A 21,767-nucleotide genomic window follows, 5' to 3' on the forward strand; every position below is an offset into this window, starting at 1 on the left:
GAAAGGCATATCAATACTGGCGTCAGATCTTAAATGGCACAGCCTAGTCCTGGTGTTAAGTGATAGGATCCATCTCCTTATTCATGCGCACTGGATCAAGGCACAGGTGACTTATATACACACAGTAATTACATAACCATATTTTATACAAAAGTATAATAGCACAACTGTAACAAACAGCAAGTGTAGACCCATTGTGCTACCCAACCTGATTGGCTTTAGGTGGCCACACCAGGGGGTGAAGTCTAACTGCCCTTTAGGTTTTCACTCTTTATCATGCTTCAGAATGTGGAAACTGGAGTTCAGCTGCTAGAGGACAGCAGGTCGCTCCACAAGTGTAGTCCCCTTGTGTACAGCAGCTGGTCCCCAAGGGTTCATTGTGAGGCAGTGGTGAACAGGTAGAGTAATCATAGTCAGCAGGTCTGGTCTTCAGCAGGAGAGTACTGGGATTATAGTCAGACAGGCAAAGGGTCAAGTCAGGCAGCTTCAGAGGCAGGTCAAAGAATCTGAGTCAACAACAGGAGAGGCAAACCATATAGACAGGGGCCTGGCAAGAGACCTAATTCAAAGAACAGGCATGGATCAGGATACAGGAGTATGCAGCAGAAACAACAGAAGACACCTTTGTTTAGTGTGCAGGAATGCAACAACGCTTAGGCAAGGAGGAGCAGGTGGAGCTAATTTAAATAGGTGCATGTAGTTCTGGATTAGCAGATGGCTGTAGCAGGTGAAGATGAATTGCCTCTATACATCCAGAGAAGATGGCCACATGCACCCTAGTGGCCAGAGGTGTTATTGCAGCAGAAGGAGAAAAAAGGTGCTAAAAGACACAAGCAACTCCAGGACGAGCATGAAGTACAGCAGAGGAACAGACAGGATGGCAGCGGTGAGAGGGTGCATAACCTAGCTGCCTCTGCCGGGATTGTCTGGCAGAGATATAGCAACTCTATCAGAATTACAGCATCATGTTTTCAGATTACCAAAATGCAGATTAAACCTATTGACCTATTGACAGGCAACTTATATACACACAATAATTACGTAGTCACATTTTACACAAAAGTTTAATAGCACAACTGTAACAGACAGCGAGTGTGGACCCACTGTGCTACTCTAGTCTAAGTACCCTTTAGGTCTTTCACTTTATCACACTTTAGGATGCCGAAGCTTGACTTCTGCAGCTAGAGTACACCATGTCGCTCCACAAGTGTGGTCTTGGTGTGAACAGGAGCTGGTGCCCAAATAGTCAGGCACCGTTTAACAAGTTGAGGAATCATATTCAGCAGGCCAGGTTGCCAGCAGGAGAGTTAGTGCAGTACCAGGGATGAGATAGGTATTCTAGCCAGACACGCCAAGGGTCAGGGGAGGCGGCTTCAAAGGCAGGTCAGAGAATCTGAGTCGGCAAGAGGAGAGGAACACTACAGACAGGTACAGATGGGCCAGAGAGGAAACATAATTCAAAGACATTTTCCATTTGGGGCATTTAATACTTTGTTAAAAAGTTACTGTCACTTTTGACATGTCACACAGACATCCTAGAACAAGAAACACCACTTACAAGGTATATTCAAGTATAGCCACAGTAGTTGTAGATGGATACATGCTAGTAAGCCGACAATCCTACCATGCAGGCATACAAATAGTACAGCAAAAATGTGATGTTACATTTTTGCTGTAGTGAATGAATTGATCTTGATCTTGAATTGATCTTCATGTCACCCAAACATGTCAAATGTTTTGATGTGTTCCCGCTTAATGCAACTCATTGCAGGACATGGCATCGTCTATGAAGCCCATTTCCTACAATGAGTCAGATCAAATTAGCATTAAGACCCAGATCAATCAAAACTATTGACCTTACTGTTTTTGCCGGAGCCTTATTTTTTGAAAATCTGACATGAGTAATAGAGATGAGCGAACCTCGAGCATGCTCGATTCCATCTGAACCCGATCATCCAGCATTTGATTAGAGGTGGCTGCTGAAGTTGGATAAAGCTCTAAGGTTGTCTGGAATGACTATATCCATGTTTTCTATATAGCCTTAGGGCTTTATCCAACTTTAGCAGCCACAGCTAATCAAATGCCGAATGATCGGGTTCGGATGGACTCGAGCATGCTTGAGGTTTGCTCATCTCTAATGAGTAACTTTACATGTGATAATAGTATCATAATGCATTTACCTAGCCAAGTAATTCTGAGAAAGTTTATTTGTAAAGCATTCTACTTTAAGCTTGTGGCTAATTTTGGCCTATATGTTGAGGTTTTTTGTTTTTGAATTGCAATAATCAGCATATTTCTGTATTCAAAATTCTCTGCTTGTATTAAAAATACTTATGCCACATAAATTAGTTATTAAATCACATTTCCAATATGTTTATTGTCAGTAACATAGCAATATTTATTCCTGACTCTGAAGTGTTTTAAAAAAGCTGATGGCTCTACAGCGCTACATGACACTACAGGCCTCAGACAAAGAACCGGCTAGTGAATTTTAGAGGCTCTCATTGTTCAGGATATTTTGTAAGCATCATATCAATTTGCAGAGGGGAGACAAAATATTTTTTATGACATGCTTGAGCACATTTGACACTGATCAGTATTCTTTTGATTTTAATGTCAACAAAGCAATTATTACCAAATTTACAACCTTTTTCATGGTTTATTAAATTTACAGGACAAATTAAAATAACTTTATTTCTTAACCAAGCTGTGCAAGGCTTATTTTGCAGGACAAGTTTTAGGGTGCCCTCGCACATAAGTTTTTGTTGGCGTCTTTTATGCCCCCCAAACAACTCTCCAAAACTGCCAATGGGGCATTTTTTCTGGTGTTTTTGCCTTCTTTTGTGAAAGTTTCTTTGAGACATTTTTCAGGTCAGTGTTTTTCCCACAAGCATTAACTTCAATGCGGAAGTGTTCAGGTCGAAATGCTGACCCGAATGCACCCGCTCCAAAAAGGAAGGGGTACCCTCAAGTCTTCTCCCCATCTCTTTCTCATCAGCGACTTAGCAGGGACACTGCTTCAACCGCTGATTGGCTGAAATGACACGGGAGCATCATCATCTCAGCTAATCAGCGGCTGCAGCAATGTCCTGGCTGCAGTTGTTGATTCACATACTCCATCTTTGAAGAGGCAGAGCCTGGCACACTTATACTTCAGTGTGCCAGGCTCTGTTGAAGAATGAAGATGCAAAACAAGAGTCCGTGGAGCCTCAGTTACGAGTCTCAAAACACGGGTTAGCCAGATATCTCTAGCCTGTTGCCAACGGGGTGCCTCCATGATGGGGAGAGCACCACACCACCCTGATAAATAACCCCTTAAGTCCCACTCGGTTGCCAGTATTGGAACATAGACAGGGAGGCCCCTTTTGTCAATGTCTAACTCAAGGTGCGAGTATTGCGATCATGACAAGGGCTTGCAAAGGCAGGCCTCCACCCACAGACAGCCGTTTCGGGGTATTTGCCCCTCGTCAGTGTGGGGTAGGATTCTGGCTAGTTGGGGCAATGACAAATCAACCAAAAAAACACAGTAATCACTGAACTCAAGGAGAACAGCAAAAAAAAATTCCAATGAAGTACTCAATCAAGAGATTTGCCCCTCGTCAGTGTGGGGTAGGATTCTGGCTAGTTGGGGCAACTAGCCAGAATCCTACCCCACACTGATGAGGGGCAAATACCCCGAAACGGCTGTCTGTGGGTGGAGGCCTGCCTTTGCAAGCCCTTGTCATGATCGCAATACTCGCACCTTGAGTTAGACATTGACAAAAGGGGCCACCCTGTTGTTTCCCTGTCTATGTTCCAATACTGGCAACCGAGTGGGACTTAAGAGGTTATTTATCAGGGTGGTGTGGTGCTCTCCCCATCATGGAGGCACCCCGTTGGCAACAGGCTAGAGATATCTGGCTATCCCGTGTTTTGAGACTCGTAACTGAGGCTCCACGGACTCTAGTTGTGCATATTTAAATTTTGGGGGGCATCAGTGGAGACTCTTGTTTGAGTACTTAATTGGAATTTTTTTTTTTCGCTGTTCTCCTTGAGTTCAGTGATTACTGTCTTTTGTTTGAAGAATGAAGATGTCGGGGTATCAATAGGGCCCCCCTTCTCCCCCCAGCACTGTACCCATCCCAGCAAGGAAGGGGGGAATTTAACCCCCTTCCTTGCTGGGATGGGAAAATTGTGACATCAATGTGGCCCCCAATAGGTTAAGTGAGGAAGGCATACATCTTTACTTAACCCAATGGGGGCCACATTGTTCGGTCTGGCACACAAAGGGTTAAGTGTGGATGCCATGCCTACTGTAAGGTGCAGAAAAACTGTCACAATGGACAAACAACATAATATATACAGTATACGTATGGTGAGAGTTCCGGCCGGCACTAACTACAAGGTACACCCAATGTGGGAAACCCGGGACTGGAGTATATAGCACACAGACTGTATCCAAACCGTGGAGCGGCGGTGCAGAGACAAAAAAGGCAGGATAAATGAACAAGGATCAAGAAACAGAGTCTCGCACTCACCGGACTGAAGATGCAAGTGGTTTATTTCCGATACATCAGAGTAGGCTAGGCGGGGAGAGGGGAGATGGTGAAGCAGGTGTGTTCAGCAGGAGCAACAAAATGTTTCACGCCTACAGAGGCGCTTCGTCGGGCTAGGAACGCCCTGTAAGTGCTGGGGAGGTGCTTAAATAGCAATGCAGGTAACAATAAAGTTGTTGAAAGACAATCAATAAAGTTGTTACAAAGGACAAGAAAAAAAAAAAAAAAAAAAAAAAAAAAAAAAAAACATCAATAAAGTTGTTACAAAAGACAAGAATAAAAAACCTACAACAAAAGCAAATAGACATAGCGGTCAGTTATAACAAAGTATTTAGATCGTTCCTCTCGTTCAGGCCACTTGGCCCGGTAGCATCTAAGCGTAGAATCCATCGGGTTTCTCGCTTGAGGAGAAGTTTTAGTCTATCCTCTCCATTGCTGGGGGGATCTATACGTTCTAGACCTATGAACCGTAATGACTTAGTGTCACTGTTATGAGCAGTACGTATATGATCGATCAACCTGGGGACACCCTTACCCGTGCGGACAGAATACTGATGTTCTTTAAAACGTGTCCACAACGGACGTTTAGTTTTACCGACATAGTATCTGCCGCACGGGCAAAGGATGGCATAGACGACGTGGGTCGTTCTGCAGGTTATAAAGTCGCGGACAAAACACTCTCTGCCTCCAAGGTTGACATAGGCTTTGTTCAATAATTGGGGGCAGTAATGACAAGTGCCACATCGCTTGTTGCCTTCCGGCAGGTTGCGATCTAGCCAGTTCCTATTCGGAGTGGCGCGATTCTCAGTCAGGGAGTCGGCTATGGTGATGTTCTTTCTGAAAGTGATAAGTGGCTTCCGGTCAACTACCTCTCTAAGGTCACTATCATGCTGTAACAAAAACCAGTGTCTTTTAATAATGTTGGTCACCATATCATTTTGGTTGCTGTTCTGTAGCGCAAAAGTGAATCTTTTATTGCTAGGGTCGAAGACCTTCTTGGATTGTCTGTGGGATTTATCAGACAAGAGGGAGGTTCTGGGAAGAGTATTAGCCCTAGCGTGTGCCTCTTCTAGGAGGTGAGCTGGATAGCCTCTATTGAGCAAGCGGGCCTTGAGGTTGGTAGCTTGCAGCTGAAAACCTTCTTCAGTACTGTTGATGCGTTTCAAACGCAGCATCTGACTGAAGGGTATTGACCTTTTAGTCTGCAAAGGATGGGAGCTGTTAAAATGTAACAAAGAATTTACGGCAGTTTTTTTACGGAAAACAGTGGTAGTAAGACCCTGGGGCGAGGCTTCAACTAAAACGTCAAGGAACTCAAGTGTATGGCCTCCAAAACAAAATGTAAAAAACATATTACGTGAGTTGTGATCATTCAGAAAAGAAACAAAACCCTGAAATTCCTCTTTGGTGCCATTCCAAACAACAAAAATATCGTCCACATAACGGTGGAAAGAAACGATACCCGTGATGTAAGGATTGCATGGAGCAAAAACTAAATCCATTTCCAGTTGTGCCAGAAAGAGATTGGCATACGTACAGGAGACCGGCGTGCCCATAGCGGTGCCGGTCTCCTGACGGTACCAATCTCCTCTGTAGGTAAAACAGTTGTTCCTCAACACAAATAACAAAGCGTCCCGTACAAAATTACGAAAGTTTAAAGGCTTGTCAAGGCGACCGAGGATGCAATCGACAGCCTCCACACCCGCATCATGGGGGATGCGGGTGTAGAGGCTCTCTACATCCACGGAGGCCAAGGCGAACTCGGGTTGCCAGTGGACATCGGCCAAAACCTGCAGGAAACTATTAGTATCTTTAAGATATGTGACAAAACATTGCAAAATAGGGCGAAGTGCCCAATCCAAGTACTGTGAGAGACCCTCGGTCACTGAGCCGACCGCCGAGACGATAGGACGACCCGGCGGGCGGCTCAGCGACTTATGGATCTTGGGGAGCAGATACCATTTGGGGGAACGGGGGGACTCGGGGATGAGCCGCTCGGCCGTTTTACGGTCTATGGCACCAGTCTGCACATGGGTGTGCAGCAGGGAGCGCAGCTGCTCCTTGATCGAGACTGTGGGGTCTCTACTCAGTCTACTATAAGTAGTAGTGTCCTGCAATTGTCGTGTTGCCTCTAGATGGTAATCTTCCTGGGTCATTATGACGGCAGCGCCGCCTTTGTCCGCACGGCGGACCAACAAATCGGGCCTGGATTTAAGCCACTTCAAGGCTCGATGTTCACGGTCTGTCAAGTTGGAGGAAGGTGGACACGTTTTAAAGAACATCAGTATTCTGTCCGCACGGGTCCGCACGGGTAAGGGTGTCCCCAGGTTGATCGATCATATACGTACTGCTCATAACAGTGACACTAAGTCATTACGGTTCATAGGTCTAGAACGTATAGATCCCCCCAGCAATGGAGAGGATAGACTAAAACTTCTCCTCAAGCGAGAAACCCGATGGATTCTACGCTTAGATGCTAGTGGCCTGAACGAGAGGAACGATCTAAATACTTTGTTATAACTGACCGCTATGTCTATTTGCTTTTGTTGTAGGTTTTTTATTCTTGTCTTTTGTAACAACTTTATTGATGGTTTTTTTTTTTTTTTTTTTTTTTTCTTGTCCTTTGTAACAACTTTATTGATTGTCTTTCAACAACTTTATTGTTACCTGCATTGCTATTTAAGCACCTCCCCAGCACTTACAGGGCGTTCCTAGCCCGACGAAGCGCCTCTGTAGGCGTGAAACATTTTGTTGCTCCTGCTGAACACACCTGCTTCACCGTCTCCCCTCTCCCCGCCTAGCCTACTCTGATGTATCGGAAATAAACCACTTGCATCTTCAGTCCGGTGAGTGCGAGACTCTGTTTCTTGATCCTTGTTCATAATATATACAGTATTTAAGTTCATAAGGCATGCTTCTACCTGTAGTTTCAAGCTTTCCTGTGGACCAGCAGAGGATGCAGAACAATTCCTGCTCAGGCTGAGTCACTGAGATGCCAGGGGTTGCTGTCTTATGCTCCAGAGATGAAGAGGGGTGATATCACAGACCCTAGCCAATCAGGAAGCCTGTGCGCGGGGTGGTGCAAGCAAAACATAAACAATAGCATCACAGTTTCATTGATTATGTTGACAGCTTGCCTATCTGTACAGAAGAAGCTAATAGGGAAGGAAAGTATGAGGTCCAGAAAGAGGCCAGTAGGAATGTTTCCATGAGGATCGAATCCCCAGCAAGAGCCAGTATCTATGGAGATCAGAACCCCAACAGCAATGAAAATAAGACATTGTCTTATATAAATTTTTGCTCTTATTTTCGGGGGATGTCTTAATTCTCTGTCCTCCCCTTATTTGTGTGTGTGTGTGTGGGGGGCACCTAGGGAGCAATTCCCCCATTCTCTTGGGGTGTTGCTGTAAAAAATAAGGAGATCATTCCTGTTGGTCGGCATGATGTAGAGATTCAAACCCAATGTGATGCCCTGTTTGTAGATGCGAGTGTTCAAGAACTGAATTTTCTCCATTGAATGTACCAGAGTAAATTTAGGTTCTGAGTGATCACCATTTATCATTTTCTGAAAGTCCAGCAGCTCCTCTAGGAAGCCCTCCCATCTATATATCCATATCACTTATTCACCCATGACATATAGGCAGAGCTGTAGATATGATTTTCTTTCAGACATGATGTCAGACATGTATATGTTTGTGTATGTAGGCGCTACGTTGGATCCCATAGTGGTCCCCCTATATTGGCGATAGTGGCACCCCCCCCCCCCCCCCAAACAATGTATCTTTGCTACAAGATAAAGGAAAGAAAGGTGCTACATTCAGGGGGGGGGGGGGCAGACTGAAGTAAAATGTTTTGTATGACAGGTAGACCCAATTTATGATTGTTGGAGGGGTAGAGACCACATCGAATGAGGGCAGTGTGGTGTCGGAACCTATAATGGTGTCGGCTATTTTTGTCAGAAAAATCTTAGGTGTCCTGTATGTATGACCTGGCCGATGTAGCATATGTCCTCAATAGGTGGTCTAAAAGAATGGCAGCAATGTTGAATATGGAGCCACTACTGGACACATTAGGTCTGCCGGGGAGTTGGTTAGGTTTTTATGGATTTTTGAAAGAATATTTAAGACAGGGGTGAAGAGGTTAGAAGGGATTAGGAATTTCACCAGAGCAGGTACTTTTTTTTCCACTAATGTTTTGTGGTTGGTAATAGAAAAAGCAAAGAATAAAGCTATGTGTCATAAAGGTTGCACACCACAATAAAAAAATATAAAAAATTAATTATCAAAAGGAGAGTGACAAGCAGACAATACAAATATAAACGTAGCAATACACAGCTAAAAATAAACAATTAAAATCACTTAACCCCTTCAGGACGGGGCTAATTTTCGTTTTTGCATTTTTGTTTTTTCCTCCTCGTGTTTAAAAGGCCATAGTGTGGTGTCTCACCACGGGTGTTACTGGTGTGTTACACCTTTTGCAAAAGCCTGTATTTCAAGTAACTGTGGTAATGAAGTAGTACCTAAGTTTTACCATAAGATGCCGCTATTGTATGTAACTGTACTTGTATTTTGCATTTGTTGTTATCTGAACACCAATGAGGACCTTCTCTTCTTCTCTACCTATCTCTAAGCTCCTTTATTTCTATGCTTTCTTCTACACCACTCACAGGGGATGTTACACCTCACATGGGGAGAGGAAGAATACACCCACTCTTAGGGCCCTATTACACGGAACGATAATCGGCTGAATTGGCCCGATTCGGCCGATTATCGCTCTGTGTAATAAATGCAACGATCAGCCGATGACAACGATCATCGGCTGATTGTTGATATAGGTTAGAACCTATTTTTGTCAGGCGCCGACCGCGCACCGCTGCGTGTAATAGCGGTGCACGAGCGGCGACTAACGAAATACATTACCCATCCACGTTCCAGGGCTGCTCCTGATGTCCGCTTCTCCCGGGGTCCCGCGCGCGCTGTAACTTCACATCGGCCTGTCAGCTGATAGGCCTCTCAGGCAATCACAGGCTGCAGCGGTCCCGGCCTGTGATTGGCTAAGCGGCCTATCAGCTGAAAGGCCGATGTGAAGCTAGAGCGCGCGCGGGACCCCGGGAGAAGCAGACAGCAGGAGCAGCCCTGGAACGTGGATGGGTAATGTATGCCAGTTTAGCAAGGGCTGTAAGGACATCGGTAACGATGTCCTTGCAGCGCTTGCTAAACGATTATCGGGCTGTGTAATAGGCCCAGTAAACGAGCGACGATCTAGCAGATCGGCGCTCGTTTACAGGTATTATCGGGCCCTGCTCGGCCCATGTAATACCACCCTTAGTCAGTATTAGTCTGGTTGTTGAGCAGAGAAGATGCAAAAACAAGTTGGTCCCTGCTGTGGTTCAGCTGGGCCCTGGCTTTGCCAGTTCCCCACTCCAGAAATATTCTGCAGTCTTAGGTTCCTGTGCAGAACAGACGCACATGGAAAAAGCAGACACCATTTTCTTGAAAGCAGCACTTCTACACACTATGCAGTGGTAAGCTACTCTAAGGGAGAGGACACGTCTAACCCTAAAAGTCTAAAAGTGCAGGACAGTATGCTGATAACAAGAGCAATTGATCCAGATAGAGCAAAGTTGCTAGAAGCCTACATACTCTCTCTCACAGCGAAACCTTGGCCACTCTGCTCAACCCTGGTAACAAGGGGTGGGGCTTGTTTCACCCTCATAGGATGGGTCACCCAACACTGGTGGACAAAAGGAGGTATAGGGACAAAGGTCAAAACACAGGCACAAAAAAACTTCTATTTTCAAGTCTTCAGTATTCTACTACTACTACGTCTTCTAAAGTTCCGGCAGAACACTTTACTACTTGGGTTGGGACTCTCACGACCTACTCCTCTCTACTACTCTGAACCTGCAGTACAAACTTGTCTTTACAACTCGGGACTCTCAGAACTCACGACAAACCTCTTCTCCCCTACTCTGAACATGAAGCACAAACTCCTCTCAACTGTTCTGGACTCTCAGTGCAAACTCCCCTCTGCTACTCTCAGCTCTACTACTCACACTATGTAAAATTACGGCCGTAGTTCTTGCCGCAGAACTACGGCCGTAGTTTTGAGGGGTGGAACATAGCCTTATTTTCAATAGGATCCCGACGGATCGTACACACATAGTATACGCTCCGGCCGGGATCCCATGCGGCGCCGAAAAAAACTGACATGTCAGTTTTCTGCGGCCGGAATTCAGTGAATTCAGTGAATTCCGGCCGCAGAAAGACCTGTCAGTTCACACAGTGAAGCAAGCGGCTCCGGCCGCTTGCTTTACTGTGGGCTATGGGAAGCTCTGAGCTCAGAGCTCCGCAGCCGGAAAGATCACCCAGCTGGTACTTAAGTACCGGCCGAGATGATCCGGGCTGAGACCGGCCATTCCGTGACCACATTGTGTGAACATAGCCCAAAGGTCCTCAGTACAGCTTCTGTCTTGTCAAGTCTACAGTCTGCTGTTAACTATTCTATTAAGTATTCTCTCTGTAAAGAAGATCTATTTATGATAACTGGATCTCCCCTTTCTGTGGGTGGCGGTACCGATAGTCCGGGTGGGTCACAACTCCACTACAGGCCACTGTGATAAGTACCCAGGGGACCCCCTCACAACCCGGTAGGTCACCGAACACAGGGGAAAGGGTATAGCTCGCCACTCTAAAATAAAAGCAGGTGAGCCTCCATACCTGTGTGCCCACCTAGCACTGGTGTCATAACAGTATACCATCTGGCTGAGCTGTGTCTCGACCAACCACCACAGTGGTGGTGTCACATGGAACCATCTAGCAAGTGACTGGTCGAGCCTCACAAGAGTGCCCCACAATAGAGCTTGCATTTTTTTCACCTACAGACCCACATGAGCCCTTATTTTTTGTGCCACTATTTGTACTTTACAAGGGCAGACTTAATTTGGGCAGTGAAATTGAAAAAAAAAGGAATTTGTTTTCATTTTGGGGAGTTTCACATGTTATGTATGTTCCTCATGTCAGTACGATTACAACGATATGTAATTTATATAAATTTTATTTTGTCTGATTGCTTTTAAAAAATTAAAACCTTTTAAAAAAAAAACTTTTTAAAACTGCTCTATTCCCAGCCTTATAGTGCTTTTATGCTTTAGTCTATGGGGCTGTGTTAGGTGTCATTTTGTTGTGCCATGATCTGTACTTTCTATCAGTACCTTACTTTATGAGACTTTTTGATCACTTTTTATTAAAATTTTTCTGGATTTCATCTGACAAAAAAATTTGCAATTTTGCACTTTGGCTTTTTTTGCGCTTACGCTGTTTACTGTGCGAGATCAGGAATGTGACAATTTAATAGTTCGGGCGATTATGCATGAGGCAATACCAAATAAATAAATTAGTTATTTAGTTTTATTTATAACGAGGGGGGGGGGGGGGCTTGGGTGATTCAGACTTTTATTAGGGAAGGGTTTTTTTAATTGATAAAAACACTTTTTTATTACTTTAACTTTGAGTCCCCCTGGGAGACTTTTAGTATTACTCCAGTGATCTCCGATAGAGATCACTGCAGAATACTTTATACAGCAATGATTGATTAGATCATTGCTGTATTAGTCTGGTCTGCCGCAGACCAGACATATCGAATGCCGAGCCGATTGCAATGCTGAGCCCCGGAGAAGGGATTTCAACGCTGGGGGAAGATTGCCCCACTAGACACCAGGGATAGGGGGAAATCATACATTTAAATGCAGCTGTCAGTTTTGACAGCTGCATTTAAATGTATAATTAGCGAGCGCGGCAATAGGACAGTGCCCGCTAATAGCTGCGGTCACGGGCTACACACAGCCCCCTGGATTGCGTCAGTTCAGAGCGGGGCCCTCTGTAAACGCCCCCACCCACATCAGGACGTACAGTCACATGCTAATGTGTGAAGGTTAAAAAGCTGCAAACAGAAAAACCATGGCAGGCTTTAAAATAGAGTCTGCTCCACTCACTGGGCAGTAGTCAAACCTACATCTCCCTGCAAGCCCTAATGTAGACCATGATACCTAGGCATCTGTTTGTCTGGGAATAAAGCCTTTGGGAGGAAGCATAAACAAGTCCCTGGAGTGGAGGATGTACCCCACGTGTCAATCAGGAGTCAAGTGAGTACTGGTGCATGAAGTTATTTATGCCCCTGATCATTAATAGGAACAGAAAACTTGGTCAAAGTTAAAGAAAGCATGAATGCAGTATGTTATCAGCAAATACTGAAGGCAAATTTGCTCATCAACCTGGCGGCTGCGTATGGGACGTACTTGGATGTTCCAGCATGACAATGATCAAAAACACAAGGCCAAGTCAACCTCTCATTGACTATTCTAGGGAGATCTCAAGTGCACAGTTTGTTCAAGACAGCCCAGGAATTTACAGGAACTGGAGGCTTTTTGCCAAGAAGAATGGGCAGCTTTACCATCTGAGAAAATAAAGAGCCTCAACTATCACAAAATACCTCAAGCTGTCATTGATGTTAGAGGGGGCAATACACATTATTAACAACTGTGGTATGTGAACTTTTGATCAGGGTCATTTGATGTTTTTGGTTGTCATTATGATTTAAAAAGAACAAATACAGTAGTTTGACAATAAATGGCTTCACCCAGTGGTGGACTTATCGCTTGTGCAGCCGGTTCGGCGGCACAGGGGCCCTGGGCAAAGGAGGGGCCCGCCAGGCTCAAACTCTGAGCCTGGTAGTCCTCTCCAATGCCCATGGCCCGCTGTAGCCTAACGAGCTACACAAGCCCCTTTCTCTCCGGGATGCGTTGCGGGGGGGGGGGGGCGGAGAGGGCGCGAAACTACCACTGTGAGCGGGGGCGGCAGTACACAGGGGCACCAGTCAGAGGCTGCCTGGGACGGGGATGCAACAGCTTCCAGTGGGACCCAGCCACCCGGCAGTCGCACACCTACTGCTGACCCTGGCTGCTGGGGGCACCGAGGACGTGCTGCTGGGAGTACCAGGGGGACATGGGCGCAGGACTTGCTAGTTTGTCTGTCACCAGCCGGGCATCAGGATTAGCAGTGAAATCCACGGATGATCCGAAAGGTTGGGTCTCCATGGATCAGCCCTGAATTTCACTGCTAATCCTGAAACCGGGCTGGTGACAGACAAACTAGCAAGTCCTGCTCCAGTGTCCCCCTGGCACTCCCAGCAGCGCGTCCTCGGTACCCCTGCAGCCAGGTTCAGCAGAAACTGTTTGACTGCAGGGTGACCAGGTCACCAGGTGGCCTCTCACCGGCGTCCCTGTGTACTGCCTTCAGATGTGACGTCACCCGGCATTGTGTAATTGAGTGCATGCGCTTCGGCCGTCCATTGCGGTGCTACGCTCATGACTCGCCTCCATCCGAGCATGCTGCTATGGGATGGACAAACAGGGGGGCGGCTCTGCTATCGAGGTGGATGATGGGACAACTACAGGGGGAGGTATACAGTATGGGGGGGAACAACTACAGGGGGGAGAGGTATACAGTATGGGGAGAACAATGGGGGGGGGGGCAGGCACATTTTTTGCTCAGGGGCCCTATGCAGTCTGTGTCTGCCCCTGGCTTCACCCAAACACTAACCATGAGTGGAAAAAAAGTTGTTGTTCTATTATTCATACTCTCTGAAAAAAAGGACAAAAAAACCTAAAATTCTGCTGGAGTATGTAAACTTTTGAGCACAACTGTACGCATAGAAATATAACACAACTCAACAGCAATTAAGTACAATTTGGTTAACAATCTGATAACCATACAGTGATAGAAATCCACACAGTGGGACACTGCATTTAAGCATTTAGTCTAAATTTAGCCTGTCTTGAAGGATTAATAGCCAAGTAATGGTGGTCATTATTTGCTGTTGGAAATTGTATCCAAAATGCAAACAAAGGAGAAGATTTTAGCAATCCACATAATTTGTGAAAGAAAATAAGAAAATGAAGATTATATTTGTAATTGAAATTGATCCACATTAGGTGTGCAAATCATATCGGGTTATATGACAGCTACGAACAGCATAAAAGAACACATCTTTCATCTAACAGTAGATGACCTAATGCCATACATGAAATAACTGGTCAGCAAGTGTTACAAAGCAAATTGCTTTGACAATGCTGCAACCATTGTAAATGTTGAAGGGACTGGCCGGCAGGTCAATAACTGCCAATCAAGGAGATAGAAAAAGCAGCTTGTTGAGCCTGTGATTTCAACACAGGCCGCAATTATCCAGTACTATTCCTGTACCTCAGCAGCTCTTCTGATTAAACCTGCCTCCCTTTTACATCTCTTTCAGAGTGCGATTCACACACTAATTAGTTGCCTGCTCTCCACTGAGATGTCAGACCCTCAGTCAATTTATCTCTATTTCAGCCTGCTTAGAGTGACTTCCCCAGTTATCAAAATTTAATCATGCCTGCAAAAATGTTGAAAAGTGGTCATTAGAGGCAAAAGGCCACAGGATACAATATTCATTTTTCTCTATCTTGCAGTCATCCAGCTGGCATCTATAATGGATATCCTGGGGGCTGTGAGAACACGTTGATTTATGCAACCTCGCTCTTGCTTTCACTGCGGTGCACCAGGCAGCTTTAAAGAACAGGCTTTAACAAGGTCTGAGGTGGGAGGACATTAATCATGGTACCATTGTATGTGGAAAAGGGTGCTGTGTAGTCAGAAGAACCCCCTACAGCAAGTCAGTTAGGTTTTTGTACCACCTTCTCAGTGATAAAGGAGAGTTTGACAATTGATTAGACCTCTCTTGTAACCTTGCAGTCCCAGGAAATGATGAGAGGGAGATAGCAGAAGAAAGAGAGGAGAATTAGAAACAGAATGATTTCCAGGCTGACAGCCTGAAATGTGAAATAACTTCATGATTTTGACTGAAACTGGCTATCAAAAATCAGTCCCCGCTCAGAACCTGTTTGAAAAGAAGTAAAGTCTATTCAGACACACCGCAGCCAGTAGCAATCACTGAGCTCATCAGCTGATGCATTGCTCTTTTTATCTAACTAATATACAAGGGACTCTAATACAATCTCTGGGGGTGCAATTATTCATAGGAAAATGTGACTTGTCATTCTTAACTTCCTCCTTGCCAGCACACAGCCTTATGAAAATTAAAAAAAACTTTTCATTTTATTATTTATAGCTTCAATCTCGCTACACTTATATTGAGGAGTAAAGACTCCCCCAGAGCCCTAAGCTAAGAGGAACATGACTTTGGGAGAGGGGGCCTATAGTCCCTGCAGCCTTGTCGTTATGGTGGTATAGATTAACTCCTTAGGCCAGTTTCACACAAACAGGATTGCTGTGAATTTTACTCTGCAAGTTCCACAGTGAAATCAGTAGAACTCATTCCATTTTTCATTCCGTTGCGAGTATGTAAAGTCCCATCCCACTTACCCACTGCTGCCTGGCGGATACTTTACCGATCCGCTCTCCGGCCAGCTTCTGTGGCTCCTGACTCCCTGGTGTCCTGCTCAGCCAATCAGCGCGCTGTCCCACCAAATGGGACGTCAGGGAGCTGGAAGCCATAGAAGCAGGCCAAAGTGCAGATGGGTAAAGTATTCCCCTGGGCAGCGGATGGTTAAGGGGGATGGGATTTTACATACTCACAGCGGATTAAAAAATCTGTTGCCAGTATGTAAACCCAAATTGACTTGACATGTCGTTTTTTTGTTTTTGTTTTTTTTTTAGTTATAAAATTAGGTATTGAATTAAAAGGGTTGTCCGGTGTAAACTGCTAATTTACCACGCTGTAAGGGCTACCGGGAACATAATAGAGGTGGGTGCATACCCGTCCCACTCCACCTCACCAGGGCCGTATTTACCACTAGGCACCCGTGGTCTGTTGCCTAGGGCAGCACCTTGCAGGGGGGCAGCATCAGGGAGCAGAGGGAAGGAAACAACTTTTGTATTTTTATTTTAATTTTTTTACCCTCCCACCTCTAGTTCAGACTTACCAGTAAATCTGTTGTCTTTTCGAGGGGGGTAGGGGGGTGGGGATGTATGATGGAATTGTTCAGGCCTGGTATGGCGGTGTTATCCAGTCACAGTATGCTCTAATCATTGATTCAATGTTGAAATTGTTTATGTTTTAAGCCAGTAAAAACCATGAAAAATGCGATTTAGACAATGTTCCTACATATGGAGAAATGCATGTGGCCAAAATCACACCCCGGTCTAGTGCCTAGGGCAGCAGCAGCTGATAATACGGCCCTGCACCTCACCTGCTGATTCCCAGGCTGGCCTATTTTTAACGCTGCCCTCTTCTTTAGAACTATAATTGCTGTGCTGTATGGACAGGAAACTACCACTTACCATAGACAGTATTAGGGTGCGTTCACACATAACGGATCCGCGGCAGATTTCTCGCTGCGAATTCACAGCGAGAAATCTGCCGCGGATCCCTGCCCGGTACACTGATGGGCAAACAAACCTGCAGCGGGATGGAAATCCCGATGTGAGTATGTTCGCAGCCCGCCCCATTAACCCCTCGCCACCAGAGTGTATACATCACCGTCTCCCCACTCCAGCTTGCTTCAGGGCTCCCGACATCTTCGCGTTCCGCTCAGCCAATCAGTGTGCTGCTGCGGGGCAGCGCACTGATTGGCCAAACGAAACGTACCGGGAGCCCCGAAGCAAGCCGGAGCTGGAAACAGGTGATGTATACTATCCCGGCGGCATGGGGGGGTTTAACGGGGCGGGCTGCGGACAAACTCACAGTGGGATGTCTATCACGCTGCGCGTTTGTCTGCCCATAGGTCTACAGGGCAGGGATCTGCAGTGGATTTTGCTGCAAATTCACAGCGAGAAATCCCCTGTGAACGCACCCTGAAAGCCTTTTAACGGCAGTCTATGACATAGATACACAATACAGTAGCATAAATTCATCAATACATTCGAAAGGATTGTTTCTGTTGCTCCCAACAAATGTAAAAAAACCCAAATATGCTGTGAATTTAACCTCACAGACAGTAAGGATAAAAAGGTTACCAGAACATAATAACATTAATATACTTCTACCTTTCAAAGGAACACTACTAATATCACAGTCTTAAATTACTGTATACATAAAATTAGAAAATATGTGTGAATAGGAGTAGTGAAAGCAGATCTTGTATTTTGCTAAAGTACAAGCACAGGGGTTGGAAACTGATAAATGAGGCGGTGTGTTTATTACAATCTATATAGCACATTTGACCAAATGCCATGGAAAACATTTATTTTCTACATGAACCACATAAACAACTAATTCTAAAACTGTCAAACTATAAAGGTCAGACTGGCAGTTTTCAACAGCAACACTTCATTTGTCTAGTCCATTCTTTATATATTAAAATTTCATAGCATACATTATTGAAAAAGAAAATACAAATAGCACAAAGTAAATGATATCCTTATTTATTTCTTATTATGTTTACATATACAAGTCAATCATTTTAAGCATTTTTAGCATTTAACATATAAAGCTTTTTTCTTTAGTTAAGGGAGGTTTGTTATGTGTATAAAAATTAGAATTTGACTAAATTAGAAAATGGTGAGTAACGCAAGACGCATTTCTCTAACTGGAAGGAAGGAAAAGGTAATCCAGCACCACGTCCATAAAAGCTTTCTTTTATTAATCAAAAATCCAATAAACGACAAACATGGTGATCGCTTACCTACGCTAGACGCATTTTGGCCAAAAGGCCTTGATCACACATCAAGCTGTTTGCCTCTGAAAAAGCCCAGGTACATATTCACATAGCACTTCTAAGGTACAATTTTTGGCTGTAGTAGCTTGGGTTGGGTTTAAAACACAAATTAGGATCAAGCTAGTAATTATTCTGAAAATGTTAACTTTAAAGAATAAATCTTGTGTTAGTTTAAAATCTATGTTGCCATGTTGAATTGGTATTTATTGACCTGCTTACCTTCTTAACCTGTAGAATTGTAGCATTTTGCATTGTATTTTATGACAAACACTTAGTGGTACATAACTGCTCATGTTTACTTATTTTACATGACTCTCCAGGACTTCTATTATGTTCAGGGTCTTATTTCAATACTTTGATAGGTGAGTCATGATACAGTAGATGGCATTCTTTTTAGATGGAAGTATTCTTCCTTAGAAGTAAGGTTATTAATGTGTCCTTCCTTATCTCTAAACTCTATATAATATATCCTAAGACTTATGGTGTGAGACTACCTGCTTTTCACAACAACATGACTGTGTGACATTCTGTAAACATTGTGTTTGTGTGACCTTTACGTAAATGAAGTCTTACAAGTGTCTTTATAGCATGTCATGGTGGTGTTGAATGGGTTTCATGAGAAACTGCAAAACATAATTAAATTAAATTAAACTAAAGAAAAAGGGGTTGTTCATGCTTAGAAAAACATGGATACTTTCTTCCAGAAACAGCACCACTCTTGCCCTCAGTCTGGGTGTGATCTTTTTCAGATCAGTTCCATAGCTATAAATGGAGCTGAATTATAATTCCACACATGGTATGGGGAGGGGGGTGCTGTTTTTGTAAGGAAATAACTAGGTTTTTTCTCATCCTGGATAACCCCTCTAAGGGTGGTGTGCAATATTTACAGTAATTGACAGAGCATGTACAGCAGCATCCAGAGGTACAGCGGTGTGCATGAGCCCTTAATATTATTTGGCTCATTATATGCGTAGCCCCAAAGAAGGGGTCTATGGTGGAGGTCCTGGTCCAGCACAGGTTTCCTTTACTTTAGATATGGTTGTAATTAGATGTTCTGATGATACTTGAGGTTTATTAATTAATACTGATTCTACAAAAACCTTTTGGATCGAAAAATCAAGTTCAATTTGGCTGAAATTAGTACTTCGTACGGGACCGCATGGAAATCCATGGCTGTGAGTTTTAACATTTCCGTCCTCAAACAATAGACTTGTTCATTTTTCATGGCGCCGTATACGATCCGTCCGTAAGCTCATACGTAGTGTGCACTGTGCGGGCGTATATCGTATACTTTCAAGCGAACGCATCAACCTCAAAACTACGTGCGTATATTCGCGGTTCGCACTACGGACGGATTCATACGCAGTGTGAACATAGCCTAAAACAGTTCATCACTATATGAAGTCATTTAAAATATTTTAAGGCGACCTTTGTGTCAAGACCAGCAGATGTGTTCACTGACCTCAAATAAAGCCCCACCTCCATTTACCCAGCTGGATTTACTAAGAGTGGTATTCCACGGGCCAACCAGGGCCCGATCAACGATGAAAACAAGCGCTAATCACTGGCAGCAGTGGTCCTGGCCAGTGATTGGCTGAGCGGTCTGTCAGCTCAGACAGACAGCTCTGAAGCTGTTGCGGCGTGGGATCGGGAGATGGAGAAGACCTGCAGCCTGGACAGGTAGAGCATGATGTTTGTGAAATCGTTGGTCGACCGCCACGCCCGCTATTCCACGTAGTGATGCGCGGGTGGCGACCAATGTTTTTAGGTTTAACAGCAATGTTTCTATCTTTGCAGATGACACCAAGCTTTGTAGTACAGTACAGTCTATAGAGGATGTGCAGATGTTACAGGTTGACTTAGACACACTGAGTGTTTGGGCATCCACTTGGCAAATGAGGTTCAATGTGGATAAATGTAAAGTTATGCACCTGGGTACTAATAACCCACATGCATCATATGTCCTGGGGGGAGTTACTCTGAGAGAGTCGCTGATGGAGAAGGATCTGGGTGTACTTGTAGATAATAGACTACAGAACAGTACACAATGTCAGTCAGCTGCTTCTAAGGCCAGCAGGATATTGTCATGCATTAAAACAGGCATGGACTCTTGGGACAGGGATATATTATTACCGCTTTATAAAGCTTTGGTGCGGCCCCATCTGGAGTATGCTGTCCAGTTTTGGAACCCGATTCATAAAAAGGATGGAGAGGGTACAAAGACGGCCAACTAAACTAATAAGGGGAATGGAGCATCTTAGTTATGAGGAAAGATTAAAAGAATTACATTTGTTTAGTCTGGAGAAGAGACGTTTAAGGGGAGATATAATTAACTTATTTAAATATATAAATGGCCCCTACAAGAAATATGGGGAAAAGATGTTCCAGGTAAAACCCCCTCAAAGGACAAGAGGGCACTGCCTCCGCCTGGAGAAAAAAAGGTTCAATCTCCGGAGGCGACAAGCCTTCTTTACAATGAGAACTGTGAATCTGTGGAACAGTCTACCACAGGATCTGGTCACAGCAACAACAGTAGAGAGCTTCAAAACCGGCCTAGACAAGTTCTTAGAGCAAAATAATATAAATGCATATGTATAGAACCTATCACCCCTCCCCCTTCCCTGTATCCATCCCCTTCTTGGTTGAACTTGATGGACATGTGTCTTTTTTCAACCGTATTAACTATGTAACTATGTTTGAACCTAAATGAACGATCAGCCGATGACACGATCATCGGCTGATCATTCTCTCTATTCCACAGAGCAATGATCGGCCGAGTTATCGCTCCATTGAATAGGCCCCTGAGGGGGCCTTTGCACAGAGAGATTTATCTGACAGATTTTTGAAGCCAAAGCCAGGAATGGATTTGAAAAAAGGAAAAATCTCAGTCTTTCTGCCATGTTCTCTGTTTATAATTTTTTCCTGGCTTTGGCTACAAAAATCTGTCAGATAAATCTGTGGTGTCCCAGCACATGGTGCTGTTCCTTGGCACCTGTATAAAGTTTTCTCTCAGGTTAACCAGTGTGAGTTGTAGTAACTTATTTTCGCTGTGCATTTTTTTTTAATGCACAGCTAAAGAGTATAAGGGTTAACTGTGTTATACCATGAGTTGTATGCTGACCAGTCACAAGTGCTAATCTTTCCTATCCTATCCCATTGTTCCTTTCTCTAACACACACACACTCAGCTCCACCATTTACAGGAGAGTTTAGATTTACCCCTGTAGGAGGAGCTCTGGCCAGGACCCCTGACAGGGACCAGAGACAGTTACAGAGACTTTCTTCTATGCAAGCAACTACCAGAGTTATGCAGTACTAAGTTTACTTTTAGGGAAGAAAAGCCACCTAGGATAACCCTAGCCCACGCAAGGAACCCCTCTAAAACATGCAGGGCGGTCTCCTGAAACAAGAGGAACCAGACCCCTAGTAGGACAAAGCTTCCAGAGTAAAGGTCTACATATCCTATTGTGCATCGCAGGACGACTGGGTAATCTCAGAAGTCTGCTACACCTAGATGACCGA

The sequence above is a fragment of the Dendropsophus ebraccatus genome, chromosome 3 (genome assembly GCF_027789765.1).
Source record: "Dendropsophus ebraccatus isolate aDenEbr1 chromosome 3, aDenEbr1.pat, whole genome shotgun sequence".
In the NCBI taxonomy this organism is placed as follows: Eukaryota; Metazoa; Chordata; class Amphibia; order Anura; family Hylidae; genus Dendropsophus; species Dendropsophus ebraccatus.